Below are 22,118 nucleotides of genomic sequence, written 5' to 3' on the forward strand. Positions count from 1 at the left end.
ACTAATTCTGAAAGGTTCGATAAGTAGTTAATAAGATTCAAGTATTCTATAGTTGTAAAACCTTCCCTTCACACAGAATAACTATTAACACATCAAGGGTGCCATTTTTTACACATAGATCTGGGAAAACTAGCTTAAAAACCATGGATATTTAAAAAATAAGTATATTTAGGGGCATGTAGTATAGTACATATAAAAATATCCACACCACAGACAAGGTAGTATAGTGTGTGAACTATCTTTCAAACTGGAACCAGTTTTGCCACTTTCTAGATCTGTGACCTTGGGTAAGTTATGTAATTTCAATGGTTTCTTTATCCATAAGATGGAAATAATAGTCATTGTTGCTCAGAATCTTTGTAAACATTAGAAAAGTTATTATGCCAAAAGCTCTTAGAAAAGTGCCTGATAGATAGTAAATACTGTATACATGTATCTCTTATGATTTGACTTCTATATTTTCTCTGTAATCATTGGAGAGTTCTCTGAATTCTACTGATATGTTTGGAAGCACCTTAATATCATGGTTATCAGTATGATGTACAACTTTTGAATATTCTATATTTCCTTTTTTTTATTAGTAATATGAGCTGTCAACTTCCTGAAATTCCAATGAGATTTGAATAGTTGATTTTTTCAACTCTTCCATCTTTTTTTAAAGAAATCAACGTTACTGTATTTGTATTAGGTATAATCCGATTGTAGAATACTGGCATAATCTCTTCACTGTAGAATGGGTCATTTACAGATTTCTGCGTTTTATTGATCTTGTTAGTAAGAACTTCATGCCTACTTATTAAGAACATTTCTATTATCATTGTCCCTTTTAATTTTGGTAAAATGCAATGATAATGCCTTACCCTCAAAGTATTTTATTTCTTTTTCCCCAGGAAATAATAACTATGCAGCTTATTTAATCAGAAAATGCTACTGGAGACTTCCACATGTGTAGAGATACCACAACTTGTCATCTAAGAAATTATTAAAAGCTCAGCTTTACAACAATTGATGTAACTATTTTAGAGAAGCTACAATACTCACATTAGTCTGCTCAGTTCATATACAAAGTTGAAATTTCAGAGAAATAAACAGTAACTCCTATTATGAAATATCCATGCAATCGTATTGCAGTTCATTTTACTAAATCTAGGGTTAAGCCAAGTTCAATTTGCTTAACAGTATCCACCAGAATAAATGCAAAATAACTGCCTGCTTAAAACGTTAGTTTAATTAACATTATCCCACTCTTTTTCATATAGAGTTATGTTATAAATGTGAAAAATAGACATGTAAAACAAAAAAGTTCCTCCAAATTATACTTATTTTTTCAATACATATGCACTTTTAAGCTAGTTGTCCCATATCTATGTGTAGCAAATGGCACTCATGATGTATTAATAGTTATTCTGTATGTGAGGGGAAATTTTTATGACTACAGAACACTTTAATTTTATAAACGACCTATTGACAACTTTCAGAATTAGTGTTTCATTGAACACAATTTGTTAAATGCTCTTGTAATTCTTATTCGCTAACAGATACTGCTAAAGCATGAAATCAAAGAAACCCAAGCCATCTTAATACTAAACTCAATTTTATTTTGTCTAAAAATCATTCTCTTTCATGTAAGCACATCTACAGCATTTATAAATATTATCATTTTTGTACTCATAAACATAAAATATGTGTGAAGGATTCATTGCCTATACCAAAAACAAAGTTAAGCCATATAAAATTGAATTATGATCAGAAAAAATAACACTTCACTGAGTTAATTCTAAATTTTACTTATTATTTATTAATAGCTATGTCATTCTGTATAAAAAGCAAACAAAGAGAAAATACCTAGTAGTATGTCTGGAGTAATAGATTTGTTTAGAATATTGTATTAAGCTGTTTTTGCATTGTGGTAAGAATGAAATACCTGAGACTAGGTAATTAATAAGGAAAGAAGTTTAATTGGCTCACTGTTCTGCAGTGCATATGGGAAACACAGCACAGGCATTTGCTTCGCTTCTGGGGAGACCTCAGGGAGCTTACAATCATGGCAGAAGGGGCAGGGGAAGCAGGTGTCTCACATGGCACAGTAGGAGTGAGAGAGAATAAGGAGGAGGTTCCACACACTTTTAAATAATCAGATCTTTGGAGAACTCACTATCGTGAAGACAGCACAAAGCCATGAGGGATCTGCCCCGGAGATCCGAACGCCTCCCATGAGGTCCCACCTCCAGAATTGGGGATTACAATTCAACATGATATTCGAGTGGGGACAAATATCCAAACTATATCAATATATTATCTGAAGAAATAGTAACTTTCAATAAATAATACCGTTAACTAAAAATAGTATACAAAAATGCTCATTAATAAAAGCAACAATGAATTAAGTCATCATCAAATGAAATTAAAGACGAACATTCTCTATTCTTCTTCCTATTCATAGTTTCCAGCTACTCAATGTGGTTTGACATATATAGATTTTTTTTATTACGAGATAATAAAATCAAGTAGATTTTTATTATTTTTAGAAATAATCCCCAGATTTCTGATGTAATCCATAACATACAGATTTAACCTTTAAAATCTGAAAAGCACATGCTTTGATTTTAGCTGGAAACATTAAATATTTTGAGATTCTGCTAAATGACATCAAAAGAACTTAGTGAAATTTAAAGACTATATAAAGTCAGACTATTTCCTTCAAGATTTTTTTTTTTTTTTCTGAAACAGAGTCTTGCTCTATTGCCCTAGCTGGAGTGCAATGGGCTGATCATTGCTCACTGCACCCTTGACCTCCAGGGCTCAGTTGATCCTCCCACCTCAGCCTCCTGAGTAGCTGGCATGCACCACTGTGCCAATTTTTTGTATTTTCTATAGTTTTGCCATGATACCCAGGCTGGTTTCCAACTCCTGGTCTCAGGTCATCTACCCGCCATGGCCTCCCAAAGTCCTAGAATTAGAGGTGTGAGCCACAGTGCCTGGTCTTCTCTAAGATATTTAATGTTCTCAAACTCCTCTCCACTTCTTAGCACCAAAATCTTCTGACAGCGAGAGAGTTAGAAACCTTTAGTGACTCTAATTTCAGTCAGTCTGGGAAGTCCTTTGTCATGAAGCACAAACAGCTAACATTATCTTTAAATTTACCAGATGTTGGGTGTTTTGTAGACATAATTCAAAAATTACATTTTTGTTTTTGGTATTTTGAGCCTTAATTATTAATTTTATATTTTATAAGTGTATTTATTCACAATAGGCATAAAAGTGTATATAAACTACAAAATATGATTGATTTTTTTAAATGTTTAAACTCTTTCCAAGGAATCTATGAGGGCTATGTTGTAAGAATTTGATTACAATACTGTATTTCTGGTGCATCTATTTGTCCAACAAAAATTTACTGAATTTTTAATGTATGCCAGTGACTGTTCTGAGAATATGGCACTAAACAACACAAAATTCCTACTCTCATAAAACTTCCATTCTAGTGCAGAGAATGGAAAAGAAATAAATGAAGTTGAGCAGCGACAAATGTTATCAGGTTTCACTGTACCATATGATACAAATTCACAAAATTCAAGTAAAATTATAAATCCAGTTCCTCTGTCATACTGGTCACATTTCAAATGCTCAATACTTACAGAGGACTATTGAGGATCCTATTAGAGAAACTGGATATAGAACATTTTTGTCTTCAAAAAGCGTTCAGTTGGCAAGAACACAAATATTTTAAAAAATAAAGCAGGAAGTCATGATTGTGGGCTACAAAAAAAATAAGATGATATTTTGTTAACTGGTAGTAGGAGGCAACTCAGGGACATCCCCTTACAGGAAGGACATTGGAGCATAATTGAGTCAACTGGGGGAGTGAGCCATATGAATATATGAAAGGAGGGTTCTCCATTCAGGAAGTGTCCTCTATATATCTTTCAGTAATTATAAAGGTTTGTGATTTACACTTTCTCAGTAACAATTATAATGGTTCTAAACAACCATCTCATCCAATTGCAGAAATCTAAAAATGTGGAAAACTATGTGAGATCCTAAGAATTCCTTAGATACATTATAATAACATTTTCAGCTTTAGAAGTGGATGAGTTACAACATGAATGTATTAGTGTTATTTTAAGTTAATTTCAGCTTTATTATTATTCTTGTTTGGGTATGTTAATACTCGTAAAAGATGTACCAGGCCAAATCAAATCTATAAATCCAAAGGATGTAGTGAAACTAATCAGAATTACAAGTGGCTACAAATTTCTCACGTTTTTCATGGTTTGGCTTTGTATCTAAAGTGATATATTTCTTCACTTCTACTCATTTTTAAGACATTATAAATATCTTGGTAAATGCATGTCAAGCAATTCAGATATATTTAAGACCACAACACCTAACCTCACGAATTATTCTAGAAGAATTATAACAGAAACCTAGAAAAGGAAAGATAACTATCAAAGATGTAGAAAAGTCATAGATTATGACAAATTAAAAGGAGTCAAAATAAGACCTTTATTTGATAGATGGTAGAATACAGTATTATTGTTACTAACAACGTTGTGAAGTTCGGGGGCAAATCACAGTGTGCAAAGTGATGTGATGAACAGATTGTTTCCCCCATTGGTTTTTGACAGGAGGAGAAATATAAGTAGATTTATAACATTTTGTGTGGCTATTCCTCAGAGACCTGATGACAGAAACATCATTTGACCCAGCGATCCCACTTCTGGATATATACCCAAAGGGATATAAATCATTCTGTTAGGAAGATACATGCACACGTATGTTCACTGTAGCACTGTTCACAATAGCAAAGATTTGGAATCAACCTAAATGCCCATCAATGATAGACTGGGTAAAGAAAATGTGGTACACATATACCATGGAATACTAGGCAGCCATAAGATAGAATGAGATCACATCCTTTGCAGGGACATGGATGGAACTGGAGGCCATTATCCTTTGCAAACTAACATAGGAACAGAAAACCAAATACCGCATGTTCTAAGTGGGAGCTAAGTGGTAACACACGGACAGAAAAGCAAATACTGCATGTTCTCACAAGTGGGAGTTACATGATGAGAACACATGGACACATAGAGGGGAACAACACACACTGGGGCCTATTGGAGGGTTGAGATGGGGAGAAAGGAGAGGATAAGGGAAAAATAACTAAGGGGTACTAGGATTAATACCTGGGTGATTAACTAATTTGTGTAGCAAATCCCCATGATACACATTTACCTGTGTAACAAACTTGCACATCCTGCACATGTATCCCTGAAGTTAAAAGTTAAAAAAGTTATTTAAAATAATTTTTCTATGGTGCCATATCTACTAACCAAAATATTAGATCAGAATTTTCTGAAGTGATTAAACATTAACCAGATACTACTTGGCTACTTAAAATTTATTTGCTAGAATTGCAAACCTTACATTTTAATATGGCAAGAATAATTTTGAAGTGTATTTATCTTGACATTTTAACATTTAGTCTTATCACTATACTTGAAGTTTATTATACCCAAATATCACTTTTATCAGATTTTTTTCACTAGCATGTGAAATAGATTTTGACAGAACCTTAAGTTCATTAGGATAAGTCAATGCTATTTAAAAGCACTGATTATAACTATGCAGTCATTTGCTATCTCCTTTTGGATGCAATGTTACTTCTTTCCCTTTATATATATATATATTTTATAAACTTATTTGTATGTTTTTAATATTCTAATCAAAGGATATAAAATGACTTCTACCTTCATGTTATTTGGAGTGTCATCCAAAACTTTCAGTTACTTAAAAAAGTGATAAAATTTATTTCTTATATAATTTCAGAGCTCACTTAAACATTTTATATACCTTGGGTTAGTTCCTTAGAGTCGTAACTAAGGATAGCATCTTCTGCATACATTAGAAAGTATATCTATTGACTTTTTATGAGTTACTTAATTTCACAAACATTTTAATTATTTATGTATTGCTCAGTATTTACTGTAGGTATTAAAGAAATATAAAATATGCATATTCCATATCCTTGGGACTTAAGAGAAAGTTACAGTGTTATTGGGGAGGCCAGAAAAGATGGTAGATGGTTGGGAATACTTCATGGGAGAGTGAGGAGTTGACTTAAATATATATATATATGTATTTTTTTTTGAGATGTAGTTTCACTCTTGTTGCCCAGGCTGGAGTGCAATGGCGTGATCTCTGCTCACTGCAACCTCTCTTTCCCGGGTTCAAGCGATTCTCCTGCCTCAGCCTCCAAATAGCTGGGATTACAGGCATGTGCCACCACGCCTGGCTATATTTTTGTATTTTTAGTAGAGACGGGGTTTTTCCATGTTGGTCAGGCTGGTCTCAAACTCCCAACCTCAGATGATCCTCTCGCGTTGGCCTCCCAAAATGCTGGGATCAGAAGCGTGAGCCACCGCACTCAGCCAACTTAAATCTTAAGGATGACTATGTACTAGAGGCAGAGTTTAGATGAGGACAAGATCTTAGACAAAGTTATTACTTTTTCAGTAAATTTCAATGTTTAGGATTGAAATTTAATAATTGTGCATAATGTATAAACACATGCGAAAGCCCTTACATTAAAAATTTTGTTTTTGTTTTAATTACTGTATGAATTGGGAGCATCTGAAAAACAGAAATTTTGTTGTTTCACAACAACTAATGGAATGCTTAGCATGCATTGGATTCTGACTAAATTTTGATTGAATCATAAATTAATAATTAATGAGAAAGATTAAATAAATAAATAAATAATACTCTCCAATAGTTATATGTTAGGTTCATATTAGCTTTAGTATATTAATATAGACACATAATTTTGAGTACTGCAAGGCAAAGTCTTCCACTCTTTCCTTTGGGTAGAGAAAAATGATTTATTTTTGACTTTTTAATTGGATTCTTAATTCCTAGTTTCCCCGTATAAATTTTGTGAGCTCAGAATACAACAGCTTATCTGATAAGATGAGAACGATGAAAACCAGGGCAACACTGCAAAATACTGGTTACAAATTTAACCTACAGCCGTAGTTTCCGGCTATTTTTCTCTATGTATCTAGATACCTAGTGCAGTGATCCCTGACGATAGTTCAACTTAATGATTTTTCAATTTTACAACAATGGCAAAGAGATATGCATTCAGTATAAACTGTACTTTGAGTACGCATACAACCATTCTATTTTTCATTTTCAGTAAGTATTCAATAAATTACATGAAACAGTGCACACATTTTAATGAAATAGGCTTTGTTTTATACGAATTTGCCTAACTTGTAGGCTAACTTAAATAGTGTGAGCATGTATAAAGTATGTTAAGCTAGGTTATGATGTTGGATAGATGAGGTTTATTAAATGCCTTTCAACTTATGACATTTTAAACTCATGATAGGCTTATTGGTATGTCATCCCATCATAAGACAAGGAGGATATATACTCCTCTTTTCTGTTTTTGTTAAAATCCTGCCCTTAAATTTGAACACGTAACATATCCAGGTTAATCATCTGCTGCATGTTGTACTGCATTGAACTTGCTCTCCTCTGAAAACTGCCTTGGGACTGACACTTCCATGGTACAAAACAGATAAGTATTTTTAAAAATTATCCATATTTATGAAGGCAAGATAATTAAAAAGCTACATACACTAGGTAGTTACATTAGATTAGGACCTGGGCTATATGCATATATTATAACCCCCCTTTCACTCTTGAGTAGATCCTCCATCACACTATTTCATACTCCTCTAGGTACAGTGATCCTTCAGGAGTTAGCATGCTACCCAGCAGTCTAATTATAAGGATTCTTATAACAACTATTGCTGAGGCTTCAAGTAAAGGAGCGTTCTCTTCCTATTGCACCTGGAGATGTAAACAGAAAGATTGTTAGTGCTGTAGCAACTATGCCCCATGAGGGGTTACGTTAGATACCACAATCAGTATACAGGAAGGTAGTATGAGACAAGAAGAGCTAGAGGCCCTGGTGAAGGCCTTGTGAAATTATTTGACTCCTTAATTAAGTGTATTTAAGTCAACCTCACCAAACCCTATTCAGTTCTGTGAAGGAATAAACTTCCTACATTTTTAAGCCACTCTGAGCTCAATTTTGTATCATTTTAACAAGGTTGGACCAGATTGAGACAAATAGTAAATGTGGAAGTCTTTCCCAAACCCAGTGTATCTGACCACTAACTCTATATTCTGTCTGCTACCTGACACTGAGAGTTTCAGACTGTCTGTAGCTGATGCTCTACATTAACTCCAAATTCCCTTCTTCCCATTTTAAATTCTGCTTTTCTTGTATGCCCTCCCACCACCAAAATTGTCCAAATATCTTTCTATCTTTTCTATTCCTAATTTGTTTTGTTTGTGTCTAAATTGTCTGCCCAATTTATGACCTAAAACTTACTTTCTTTCTTTGAAATTTGAATATCTCAGTGCTTTTTTTGAATATGCTCCCTGGCTGGAATGATCTCTAATGATAGCTGGGACTTCTTTGTTTTTTGACTCCAGACTGGGTTTCCAGTGTTTCTCATCTGCCCTGCTTCCAATTTTGACTTCTCTTTCCCCATTGCCTGTCTATTTAGCTTCCAAACTTTTCCTTCACCATGAGATCAAGTAAATTTCTTATATGGTATTATACTGTCAGTTTGATTACATTTCCATCACATTCTATTTACCTTCAGCTTCATGATAGTGTTATAGCCTCAACTAGTTTCAGTCCTCATCACTGTAAGTCAGTTCACAAAAGGTCCTTTGCTGCTGACTCACTGCTATTCAAAATACTGAACTCAAGTATGTTCTGTTTTAAATCAACAATTCGATTGATTCTATAGTTCATACTGCAGCCAGAGAAAAATAACATCAAATTGTCTATTGAGCTTCTGGGTGTTACGGTGGTCAATTAGGATAAAGATCCAAACTGAAAGTAACAATCAAGCTTTTATTCACTTACCACAACAGTGAAAGCAAGAGGTCAATAAGAAAGGCACTGGCTCACCAGTGTTCTCTTTGCCTCCATGGAATGGCACCAGGTGTGGACAAATGATACAGTAGAGAGAAGTCAATTATCTCACCTCTGAAGACCCTGAACAAAAGCTCCTGACTTTTTATGAACCCTGGAGGTAGAAGAAAGGAAGAGAATGGGCTAGAAGTGGAAAAGTACAAAGTCGGAGGGGAGATGAGTGCATCAGCTTACTCCCTTGATTAGGAGGCTTCTGAATAGAGGTGCCTAGACGGGGAATGCAAATATGTGTATGAACTTGGCTGGCTCAGAAGGCAACATTTTTATTGCAACTCTCTCTAGAAAGCTCCAATGTGCTGACTATATACCAAATCTCATGTGTGGAGTACAGTTTCCCCCATAAGGATTGGAAGGCAAAGACTTGTAATTGCCTATGTTTGGTCCTGAAAGATAACACATAGGATTTCAGCCTAGAACTGGACTCATTATTGTCTCTTAGCTAACTCTTACTTAAACATCCAGTATGGAGTACTAGTATTTGTGAACAGTTGTTTCAAAAAAGTTTCTTTGAAAAATCATTCATTTCCTGAGATGCTCTTATATGTATTTTCAGATGAAGACTACCAAAATACCATCATATTGTATTACAATACAGTAACCACACTAGACTACAATAACTGCACACTATTCTGCCTTTCATAGAATACTTGCTCTGAAGTTTTTAAAGTCACAAACATTTTCATTGATTAGCACTACTACCTGGGAGGAAAAAAATAATGGGAAAGTCTTGTTTGCATTTAACTCTATATCCACAGAACCATGATAACAAGATATTATCTGCTATAATGTAAGGCATAGTGTATCCACAGTAGAAAAATCCAGAAATATTAGTAAAATTGTTCCCAAATAGAAATAAGGTAAAATTTTGCTTGATGAAGTAATGTGTTTCATCTAAGTATATCCACTCTTTTGTAGCCATCTACTTTGGCTTTCTTTCTTTCTTTCTTTTTTAACTTCCGGGACTCAGAGTTAGATCTAAAAGTATGTTCTAAAGAAACCACTCTATGGTTTATATAAATACTCATATCCTACAAAAGTTGATGTCCAGTTATTAATTTTCCCTGACAGGTACTTATTATTTATTAATTATACTTTACTATTATGTATATATTTGAAATCTCAAATATTACATAGAAGGTAATATAATTTTTTTTTTTACTTCAAAGTAAACATGTTTTAACTCATGCAAAAAAGTAATTATATAGACGATTTTTCTTTTTTCTTTTGAGACTGAGTCTTGCTGTGTCACCCAGGCTAGAGTGCAGTGGCGCGATCTCAGCTCACTGCAACCTCCACCTCTCGGCTTCAAACTCTTCTCCTGCCTCAGACTCCCGAGTAGCTGGGACTACAGGCCCACACCACCACACCTGGCTAACTTTTGTATTTTTAGTAGAGACAGAGTTTTGCCATGTTGGCCTTGCTTGCCTCAAACTCCTAGCCTCAGGGGATCCACCCACCTCAGCCACCCAAAGTTCTGAGATTACAGACATGAGCCACTGCACCCAGCCTATACAGAGGATTTTAACAACATAGTTTTTATTATGGAAATAAATTTATTTTATATTACCCAAAGCTTCGGAGGATATACAGGGGCTGTCAGAAAAAATAGATTAAACCTTTAATAGTTTTACTTATAAGTTATGAGTGTACATAAGGTCCAACTCCATAACATGTATTTGTATAACCAGACCATTCAAAATACTACCTCAAAGAGTATGCAATCAGTCCATCAAGTTAATTTTATATAATCACTGAAAATATAAATCTCATAATATCTTATCTCTATGTATTAACCCCTACAAATATTAAAAGCATAATAAGTTAATTATTGTTTTTAAAAGAGATATAAGAAATACATTTAATGCATGCTGAGTGAGTTCAATATTTAAAAGTCATGAGACAAATGAATTTTGAAACGCTCATTATTCTAATTAAGTCATCGTGTATCTATGGAAACAACCATTTATTAGTACTCAGAATAGAAAATGAGGTTCACAATTATCTATCCAGAATTAGCCCAAAGGTAAGCCTGATGTTGCACATACACACTGACTTACTGACTTTCATAATGTGATTATGTAAATGGCCAGTTCTCCATTTATGGAGAATAGTAGAAAATGAATTTCATTTGGACATTCAAGGTTTAATTATATTTTTAAGAAATGGGAGATATTACATTATGAATACTCACATTTACCAATCTGAGATTATTTGAAAGTTTGAAGTTTATATGTGTAATGTAAGATTATACCAAGTTTTCTCATAAGACCTAACTTTTATTTATGTCTTTTCATTCATATTTAATGTTTGTTAGAGGTCACAATCACTAATAGTAAGTATAATAGCAATGTAAGTACCTTATATCTTGTCTACTTCATACAGATCAGGTTTTTAATTCTCACAAAGCAAAAAGTTAACATGATTACAGATAAATAAAGTCATATGAACAAAGGTTATATATTTCAGAATGTTACAAAGCTCCTACATACTGTAACAAGGATGCATGTTATTCTTTTCTAACTCTAAAACATTTTTGTACTATTTCAAATGGACAATTATTCACTCAATACATTACATTTTATTTTCAATTAAAACGTGGGAGTTATTTGCCAAGATATTTACCCCAATATGGGAAAAATATATAAATCATCAAAATAGTAATATTACAACAGGATGAAATGTTTAAAATTATTATGGATAAACAAAAAACATACCAATGTTATCCATTAAATCTTGGCCCTCACAAATTTGCCTTAATAGAAATGCGTAAATGAATATTGAAGAGAAAAAATGAAATTCCTAGCTCTTTGAGAAGCCATATGAACAATACAAACTAAATTATTAAATTTGGCTTGGTAAAACATACCACTGGTTGACAAGAAAATGTATGTAAACATTTCAATATATATTTAAAACATTGATAAAATTTGACATAAATGCAGGTTACAATTCTTAATACGTTAGGGTAAGAAGAGACCTTTTTAACCATTAAAATATTTATCAACAATATTTATGACAAGCAGCATTCTACACAGGAAATATTAAAAATTTATTTTTATTTCAAAATCAGAGCTAATACAAGAACCCTGCCATTGCTACTTTCATTTAACATCTATCTGGGGTTGTAGCCAGCCAGTATGGTAAGAAAATAAATTAGAGACATAGAAATTGTAAAAAGGAAAAAATAGTTATCGTTTTACAGATGATGTATGTTTCTATGTAAACTTTTACATAGAAAACCAAATTATTAGAAAATATGGAACAATTTAGACATATAAATGGATATAATTAATGTGAAAAAATCAGTTATATTTTCTTATACCAACAACAAACATGTAGAACGGATATTTGAAGAGAAAAAACAATTTGCAATAGTATTCAAGACCTCACAATCAATTTAACAGATGGATAAGGTCTTTACAGGAAAAGAATAAAACATTGTTATGTGAATTAAAGAAAATTAAAGGAGTAAAGTGATTGGCTAAATTCTATAAAAAGTTCTATCTAGTCTTTCTAAGTGGATATGAGGAATCAGTGAAATTTCAATTAGAATTTCAATTAGTTTTATGAAACTTGTTTATTCTAAAGTTTATGTGGGAGAGGCGAAGGGCAAGAAAAGCAACGAGGCTGAGGAATTCCAGTACCACCCCCAATTAATATGATTGCATATTGTTAAAGAAATCCTTCTCCATTCTAAGGATTAAAATATATTTCTTAAGCAATAAACAGGATTGCTAATTAAAATTAATAAATGTGATAATGTTAAAATTAAGATATTTTGTTCTTCAAAAGACAACTTAATTAGTAATCAGGAAAACGCAAATCAAGACAAGAAAGAAATACTTTTTGATACTCATTGGCCTGTCACTGCATCATAAAGTTGAACATTCATATATCTCTATAACTCAGTAGTTACCAACCTAGGTATATAACTAAGATAAACTTTTGCATTTTCTCTTTATGAGATGCATGTCAGAACATCAAAAGGATGCCATACAAAAAAAAGTAAAAAATGAGGAAATAATTCAAATACTCTATAATAAAAGAGAAGATAAACTGGGATGCTAATAGATTAATACAATAGTATAAATTAATGAACTGTAATGTTGTTTACCAATGCCTGAAACTCAAAAGCACAATTAATAAAATTAAGTTCCACCAAATTACACATTAAAGATGTCACTCTAACAAAATTACAACAACCAAAATTAAATCTGTAGGTCAGCTTACCTGTATATACGTCTTAAGAGATACTTAGAGCTGAGATTTTTAAAAATATGAAAAGGAAAGTAGGAAAATAATGAACAGAAAATTGATGGAGGTGGATAATTTGGGTGAGAGGAGGCAGAAGCATGTGATGGGGGAGGACCACATGGTAGATGAAAGTTGTTGTCAAGGTCTTGTCCTCTGGAGCATGTGGTGGTTTCATGGAACATATTGCTTTGTTGTGAAGATGGAAGGAAAAAAAGAAGGAAAGAAAGGAGGGAGGGAGGGAAGGTGAGAGGGAAGGAAGAAGTAAGAAAGAAAATTAAAAAGTTAGAGAAAGAAAATGTGCATATTAATGATAAAAAATACATTAATAGAATACTCCTAAGATTATTACTGCTCTAGTTCTGTTCACTTAAGGGTGATAAAGAGATATAACCACCCCCCCCCACACACACACGTGTACAAGTATGTAAGAAGCTTCGGTGAGTAGTTATCAGGCATGCGAAAGTATTAAGATATTTGATAATTTCCAAAGGAAAGGAAACACTTTTTTCCATTCAATTATGGAATATTTATTGAGAGTCTACACTATAAGCTAGACACCATGCTAGGTACTGAGGATAAAGTCATATATGGTTTGAACATGGTTGTTGCCTTCATGACAATGTTCCCATGGTTTCCATATCTTTTAAAGTATACTACAGATAATTTAGAGATCATTTTCATTCTCCAATTGAGAACGGTGATTTCCATTTACCCAAGGGGACAGGGTAAGGAAATAGTCATCTCTTAGGCTTGGGTGAATCCTCCAAATAAATTAACACCACTTAATTCTCACATCAAAAAATTTAAATAAATAATTTTAGAAATAATTTTACTTTTTGTAGCAGAAGTTAATTTTTAAAATCTAATATACCTTCCACCAAATTTGATAAACTATATTTATGTCTAGCAAAATTAGAACTTTGGGGCATTTTACACCAAATTACTCTTAGTGAATAATAAAATTCATAAGTGCTCTTGTCTAATGGAATATTAACTTTTTAAATTTGAGGTGATTTATGATTTATAATAATCCAAAGTAGGCATGGATGGTTGACCCTCATTTATATTTTACATACATTACTTGCTAGTTACCTTTTAAAAATATTTGTATATGTATCTCAGACGGTTGAGTGAGACATGTGTATGTGTGTGCATTTCTCTCTTTCTCTCTCTCTATCTCTGTGTGTGTGTGTGTGTGTATGTGTGTATGTTTGACAGATGCAAGTAGATCAATAATACAGTTTTTTTTTTCCTCAGGACTATGTTGCAAAAAATAATCAACATACTGTGGTCAAAGCTACTGGAAGTTTTGTGAATGTCTAGTAGGACTGAAATGTCTTATATGTTTTCCTTACACAAATTTCATAATTTTGCACTATTTTAGATACCAATGATACATTGAATTTTTTAGCATGTAAGTATCTTCAATAAAATTGCATGCAATTAAAAGGTAAGTGTAGTCATCACATTTCCTGGATGCTAATGACAAAAGAATCTCTTCCATAGGTCCTCTAGAGGAAAACAATTAGCCCAGAATCCCTTTTACTTTTTTTTTTTGCCAAAAAAACCCAGCTGTTTGATGACTGTTCGGCTTAGTTTAGAACATTTCACAATTTTTATTTTCTTCAAGAGAGTAACAGGAAACAGATGCTTCATTTGACTCTTCTATAGAGTGAATCTTTCATAAGGAAATAAGTGTTAATCTCAGATTCTCTCAAAAGCCATAGCTTTTGAACCTTAGTCAGGTGCTGGCATTTTGATTACTTCATATTAATTTAAAAATCACTTAAACTGATTAGCACATAATTTTGATGTGTTATGGTGAGCTTTCTTTTTCTTTTATTGACTCATAATTATTTTTAACAAGAAAACATTTTGGATGGTACATGTTAAAGACATAAAAATTGTGGAAAGTTTTTACATATAGGGAGATGCAGGTATGTGCAGATATCTCTTTCTTCACATGTAACCAATAGTAAGTATTTTTGAAAATAAAATGTCCTGACAACTATTCGTATTTCCTTGGGCTGCCAGACTAATCAGTAAGAATGCTCCTTGATAAAGTTCATATTATAAACAAACTGTCTTAAGGTCTCTATTTTTTCATATAGTTTAACTTGTGTCTCATTTATTTTTGTTTATATTCTCTTTAAAGGCACAAAATATTGACAATATGTTCTAGTGATGGTAAGATGAGCTTTTGCCTGCCTTACCTTTTTCCAATGATAGCTACATGAATGTACTATGTTTTAAGATTTTGCAATATAAATGTTTGCTGAATAATGAATAAAAGAGGTTGCTCTGTGGTAGAATAATGTATCAATATATTAATTAATACTGTTCTCACTAATATAGTTCATCATTAGGCAGGATTTTTCTCTCCTCTGTTTCAAAAGGATTTCTGATTGTTTCAATAGAGACTGATCCCCTCAGTCTAAAAAGGGGTCTTGTGTTGTGGAGACTCCATTTTAATACAATGAAATAAATTTTCAATCTAGGCATTCATTTTAACAATATGCAGGCAGACTAAATGAGGCTAGTGATAAACCTAGAAGAGGTAGGTTTACACTGCCTAAGAAGATAACAAAAAAGAGAGTGACTCGGAAGCAGGCAACAGTGGCAGATACTGTGAGTGGCATGAGTACTGTGACCTGCATCCTGAGATGCAGGACCTCTGATGTGATGGCAGTGGATTCCTGCAGGCTGAACCCTAACAGCAGCTGCTCTTTGACAACGCTTAGCATGGAGAAACTGGAACTGTCATATACAAATGACCACACATGCTTGGAATCAAATCCCAGTGACTACCCCTCATGTACTGCAGACTAAAAGCCTCTTCTCTGTTTTCCAGGCATCTCATAGAGCACTGCACCCTAAAAATTCTTCTATGACCTTAGGAAGCAAGAAGGACCACTCCTACTCCTACTCCACATGATGCAGAAGCACTTCCCCATCCTCTCTCATGGGGCAAAGCTGAGTCAGTATTTTTTAATGTTGGAACCAATAAAATAATGTGAAATTCTTAAATCTCAGCACTGTTCAGCATATTGTCAACATTACACAAAATCTGGCTGGCATGCTGGAAAAGGAACAGAATGATAAAGACCATATTTGTGCTGTCATCATATAGCAGCAATGATCTATATCATAGCAGTTGAATCATAGGCCTGATTGATCATTTTCATGTGCATTCATCAAGAAGGACATTAAAGCCTGACTTTGCATCCATTATTGTCTATTTTACCTCTAAAAATCATGTTTCTTTTTTCTAGGTGACAAATCTTTGATCAGATTTTTTCTATAATTAACATTCAATGTGAAGGGGAAAGAGTACTTACATATAAAGACGCATGTAGTAATAAAAGGAAAACATTCTTTATGATATTTAGAAATGTCCTTTATTAGAACAAAAATAAGCATCTAAATCTACATGTTTAAATTTCAAGCTTATTAAAGAAAATACAAACAAGTACGCAAGATAAGTGAAAATCTTTTAGGGAGAATACGGAGTGTTTTAAAAAGCATTTAGAAACTTTAATGGCGGCTAAGCACAGTGGCTTATGTTTGTAATCCCAGCACTTTGGGAGGCTGAGGCAGGCAGATCACGAGGTCAAGAGATCGAGACAATCCTGGCCAACATAGTGAAACCCCATCTCTACTAAAAATAAAAAAATTAGCTGGGTGTGGTGGTGCGCGCCTGTAGTCCCAGTTACTCAGGAGACTGAGGCAGGAGAATTGCTTGAACCCAGGAGGCAGAGGTTGCTGTGAGCCGAGATTGTGCCACTGCACTCCAGCCTGGCGACAGAGCGAGACTCCATCACCAAAAAAAAAAAAAAAAAAAAAGAAAAGAAAAGAAAATTAGTTTAATGGCATTGCATGCTATGTGTTTCTGATATAAACAGTTAGGTCTCCCTTTATTCATTCATTAATGAACGCATTCACCATTGGTTATTGAGTGTCTTTTTGATAGGTACATTCCATCTTGATTGAGAGGCTGCTTCGTGTCTTATAGTAGAGAAATTCAAGGTTTATTTACCTGATGATAAATTGTTTGAAATAAGAAGAAAAGAGAAAAATATAGAGATTCTTAATCATCTTGAGGCATATTTTTAACAGTGTATATTGATATTATCCATTTAACTTCTATCTTGCTTTATTCACATTACATTTGGCTTGTGGCCACAATTGTCAAAGCAGAACTGCTTCCTGGTGAGGATGGAGCCAAAAGGTGGGAAGAACCAGGAGAGGCTGGAACACCTTGGTGCGGTAGGTCAAAAATAAGTGAGGCTTTTTGGCTGCAGAGTGGCCTCTGGGATTTACAGAGCAATAGAGAGATGATTATTCTCATTTTCAGCACCTGGCTTTGGGGCAGGGAATTGGCATCTTTACAGAAGCTATGGGAACCTACTGCCTAGGAAAGACTAGCACAAAAAGTGCCGTGTTGACAAGAACAGTGATGGAGAAAGGGATGTGTTGGCAGAAGTGGAGAAGCAAACAGGGTTGGCTTTGTTCTGGCCTCTGACCCAGGAGGCTGTCTGAGGGATATTGGCTCAGTGCACAGCCCAGAACTGTTGGAGAAATAAACGTTCCCCATAAATTGCCAGGCTGTTTTCGCTACAATGAGATCCTGAAGGGTGATGCAGGGGCTAGATTATGTGCCAGGGCAGGAACAATAACAATAGCAATGAAAACTACTGTAGATAGTGAACCCAGATGCAGACTCAGAGGTAGTATGTAGAAAGTAGAGAGATTGATGCTACTGATGGGTATAGTGATATTCATTCTTAAATGCCCCAGGAATCTTCCTAGAGCTAAAGTCAAGAATGAGGGAACTGTTACAGCAGTGAGAAAGGCAGCACTAAAAGTTACTGCCATTTTGAATTCACCTACAGTCCCCTTTCAGGCTGAATGTTTAAAGAAGGCCTTGTTACACATGAGTATTCCTGCGCTCCTCCTTTGAGGACTTTAACCCTATTAATTATTGTCAAAACCACAGTGGCTTTTGAGCTGATGCTACCACCCTTAAAACGTCTGACCTTCTGCTCTCTGCGTATATGGGTTTGCCTGTGAGCCACACTCATCACACAATTTGCACTTCCATAAGCTTGTTTGTGTAGACTCTTAGTAGACCTAGCAAATGTGGAGAGTTGTAGCCTAACTATCTTCATGGTGTCACAAGCAAGTTCATCCTTTACCCCACCACTTATACTAAGCCCTCTGGTCAACCTGATCCTCAAAGTAGTCAACGAGAAAGCACCTTGTCTTAGACTGGCTGTAATATTTAATGAAGAAAAGGTAGATCCTGTTCCCAAACCACATCAGGATGAATAGTCATTATTGGAATTTGCCACAAGAACAATGCAGGTTTTTCCTTTTAAGACAACTGACATTCAGACAGTGTCTCATCTATCTTTCACTGAAGATCAAATACACATATTTTTGTAGAACTATCAAGGAGCAGCTTATCCATACCCTTTCATGAGTAGGGTGGATTGCTTCTTGCTTTTCTTCTTCCTTGATTCTTTGAATATTTAAAGTGTCTCTGTACTTGAACTCAAAGCAGAATCCTGACAGGTGCCTTAGCAGTGTGATTAAGGCTTACTATCAACTAGTTTTGGGGAGCTGTTTTTGAATACATTGGTTCTGTTATTGTGTTTCCTGATGTCAGTGTAAAGTTTTGTGTTGGTATCTTTTCTGTAACTTCCCTGCATTTTTGGACCCCCACCACTTTATAAGACCCATATCTGCTTCACAAGAGCAGAGTTTCATGTTCACTTGGCTTGAAAATAACAGAATGCCTCATGGCCTAGTTCAGAATTGGCTTTGGAATAGTTCTTATTCACTATTAAAAAGATAGAGAAGAAGACACACCTTTGTTCTCCCTTCTTTATTATCCTCTTAGATTCTTGATAATCCCCACCTCTTGCTACTGCCTTAGCTTCCATTCTCATGTACCCCAGGAGAGAAGCCTAATGCAACTCACAGCTGGAGGGAGACCTTGACTATTGTAAATGGCAGTGCTTTGGTATACAGCTATATTATAGGAATCAAACAGCCTGCTATGTCCAAAATTTCTATATTTGATTCTCCAGAGATCTGTTTGCTCTGTGCTCTAAACAGATCTTTGGAATATGATCTTTCGGTATTAGGCACTGCCTAATATGTAAACAAGTACAGAATTTCTTGAACATGTGGGTTTGGGTGTCTATTTTTTAAATCTGTTTTACTAGTTTACAGTTGCCTATTTCGGTTCACCAGACAGCAGGTGTTTGGATTCCCTGCTGCCATTTAGTCTCAGCACATGTTCTGCCCAGCTGAGTCGTTCTTTTTTTTCAGCAGGCATTCCCTCTAAGTATCAGTCAGAACTTTCCTGGGTCAGCTACCAAATAAAAAAGTCAACCATGATCTCCCAGAGTCCTCTGTCATTTAGGTCTCAATGTGGTGCTTTCTATGACCCTTTTGTTAAATGTCGCATATGAGAATAGCAGGAGGTTCATATTGAGACCTCCACTCTTTATTAATGCACCTTATAGATATTTGATGTTATACATTGCTATTAAAAAGTGAATTTTAATAGCAATGATGTTGAAAACATATTTTTTATGTGGCTAATCAAACAGTCACCAGTCAGCAGCAAAAGTCAGAGCAAATGAATGTGGCTTCATGTTGGAGGAAAGACAAAAACGGAACAAAAACTAATATAACATCAAGGAAAATGTTAAATTACATCTATTTTAAATTACATTAAAATGTAATTCATAATAGATAGATTAACTTTGTTAAGAGTTATTCTCTTGAGAACTCACCATCAATGGAGGCATCCCTAGGCAAGATTTGCCTGTCTGTAGCAGATGTGTGTTTGTATTAGGAAAAAAGCAGTGGGAATTAATAAGAGAAAAGGAGTAAAGTGGAGAGCATAAAGGAAGTAATATTTCTCAAACTCAGCCTTAGGAGAAATAAAACTTAGTCAAAACAAGAAAGCTGAGTCAAAACCTCCAGGGCTTCAAATGTTTTCTTGCCTGTTAGCAAAAGAACGAATATGAGTTGTAACATATTTTACAGGTTTCAAATTTTTGCTCGGGAATCTTGGTTTGTAAGTTGATTATTCCTACCTGTATTTTAAAAGGGTTTAACCAAAATGTAAAGAGCTTTTGGGAGGGTTTTATATTCAGTTTTTTTTTCTTCAGTATAAATGTAGGGAGCAATATATAAATGAAACTATATATTTTCTTTCAAAAAAGAAAATGAATAATTATGATTCTCCTGGGCACTTTTTCTACTTTTCCTATCCCACATAACACTATGACATGTATTATTCATTTAAAATATAATTATTGCAATTAATTTTTATTTTAAAATCCAGTCAATATAAATCTATGTAAGTATTATGTAAGTTGAGTTTTTACCTGTTAGTGTTTTTTATAAATATTGGATTTTTCAATTTTTGTGTTTCTAACTTACCTGGAATTTTATGCTCTAGTGGGAATAACAATAGAGTTGGTATTTGAAAACAATGGTTCACATTACTATGTTGTGCCATTATTGTGAACTCTGTGTCAAAGTGTCCATTTCCTCTTTTATAAAATGAAGTAGATTAATTTTATATTCCTCCCCCAGCTTTCTTTCCTTCTATATTTAAGAGTCAATATCAGTGCAATTATTCCCAATCTGAAATATCATTCTCTATTATAGGCAATCAGCTAAGAATATTATAATGCTGTTCTTTCCCCTAAAGATTTTGGAAGGAAACCATTAAGTCAGTGGAGCATAGAAATAGATAGCTATTACTTTTTAGTAATGTAGATTTAGCATTTCTAGGAATAAGACCAAACATTTAAGCATGTTCACAGGTATGCATCTAAACCCAGTTATTTGACTAACACTTGCAAAGAGACTTTTAGTATTTTACAGGTGCATCTGTCTCAAGGACATCGTCTGTCCAAACTGCCAGATGGTCAAACATCAGAGGCATCTCTGTACCTGTAAAATGACTATACATTTATAAACACTGCATTTATTATGCAGGTAATTTTAAAACTTTTGATTTATTTATGGCAGTGCTTACTTGGTATGTGAATAATGCACATACATATTTTATATTGTTGACATGACTTAACAAGTACTGTCATTTCATATAGTTTGGAAAACACTACAATCAGGTCAAAAAGTATGATTTTCATCCTCTGTATCAAGATTTTCAGGTGCATATTTTATTTCTTGGATTTCTGTGGTTGAAATGATTAAAATCCACTAAGTTTATATTATATTTAAAAAGTTATTGTAATTAGAAATTTTCACAGGGCTAAGGAGGTACATTCTCAGATATAAGATTTTTATCTTCTTGGTAAAATTTTTATCTCCTTGGGTTATTATAGGACCATCTTAGGCAATAGGACTCAAAGAGAATTTCTGTGTCTCTCAGAACAAAACAGTATAGGTCTGAGCCATGACCATTTCAAGGGCTCCTAAAGAGGTCAAAACAAATTTGGTATCAAATACAGGAGTTTGTATTCATTTTTGTGGCAGTGTGAAGTAATCCAAGAATAAACACAAAATAGGCTGACAAGAAATATTTATGACATATATAACTAAGAGTTAATATTTCCAATATCTAAGTGGACAAATAACTACAAAAAAGCATAAAAATAAATGTCATATTTAAAACCATCATGTTGGAAAGTATAACGAAAGATTGATAGTGTCCGTGTCCAGCATTGCTGAAGATAGGAGATAAAGTACTTTTACATGTATGATCAGAAGATGATGAAAGTGAAATTAGTTTCAGTTTTTCTTAGGAGAAATTTTTTCCACTAACTATCAAATGTAAATTAGCCCCACA

Source organism: Pan paniscus, chromosome 7 (genome assembly GCF_029289425.2).
Source record: "Pan paniscus chromosome 7, NHGRI_mPanPan1-v2.0_pri, whole genome shotgun sequence".
NCBI classification, from domain to species: domain Eukaryota; kingdom Metazoa; phylum Chordata; class Mammalia; order Primates; family Hominidae; genus Pan; species Pan paniscus.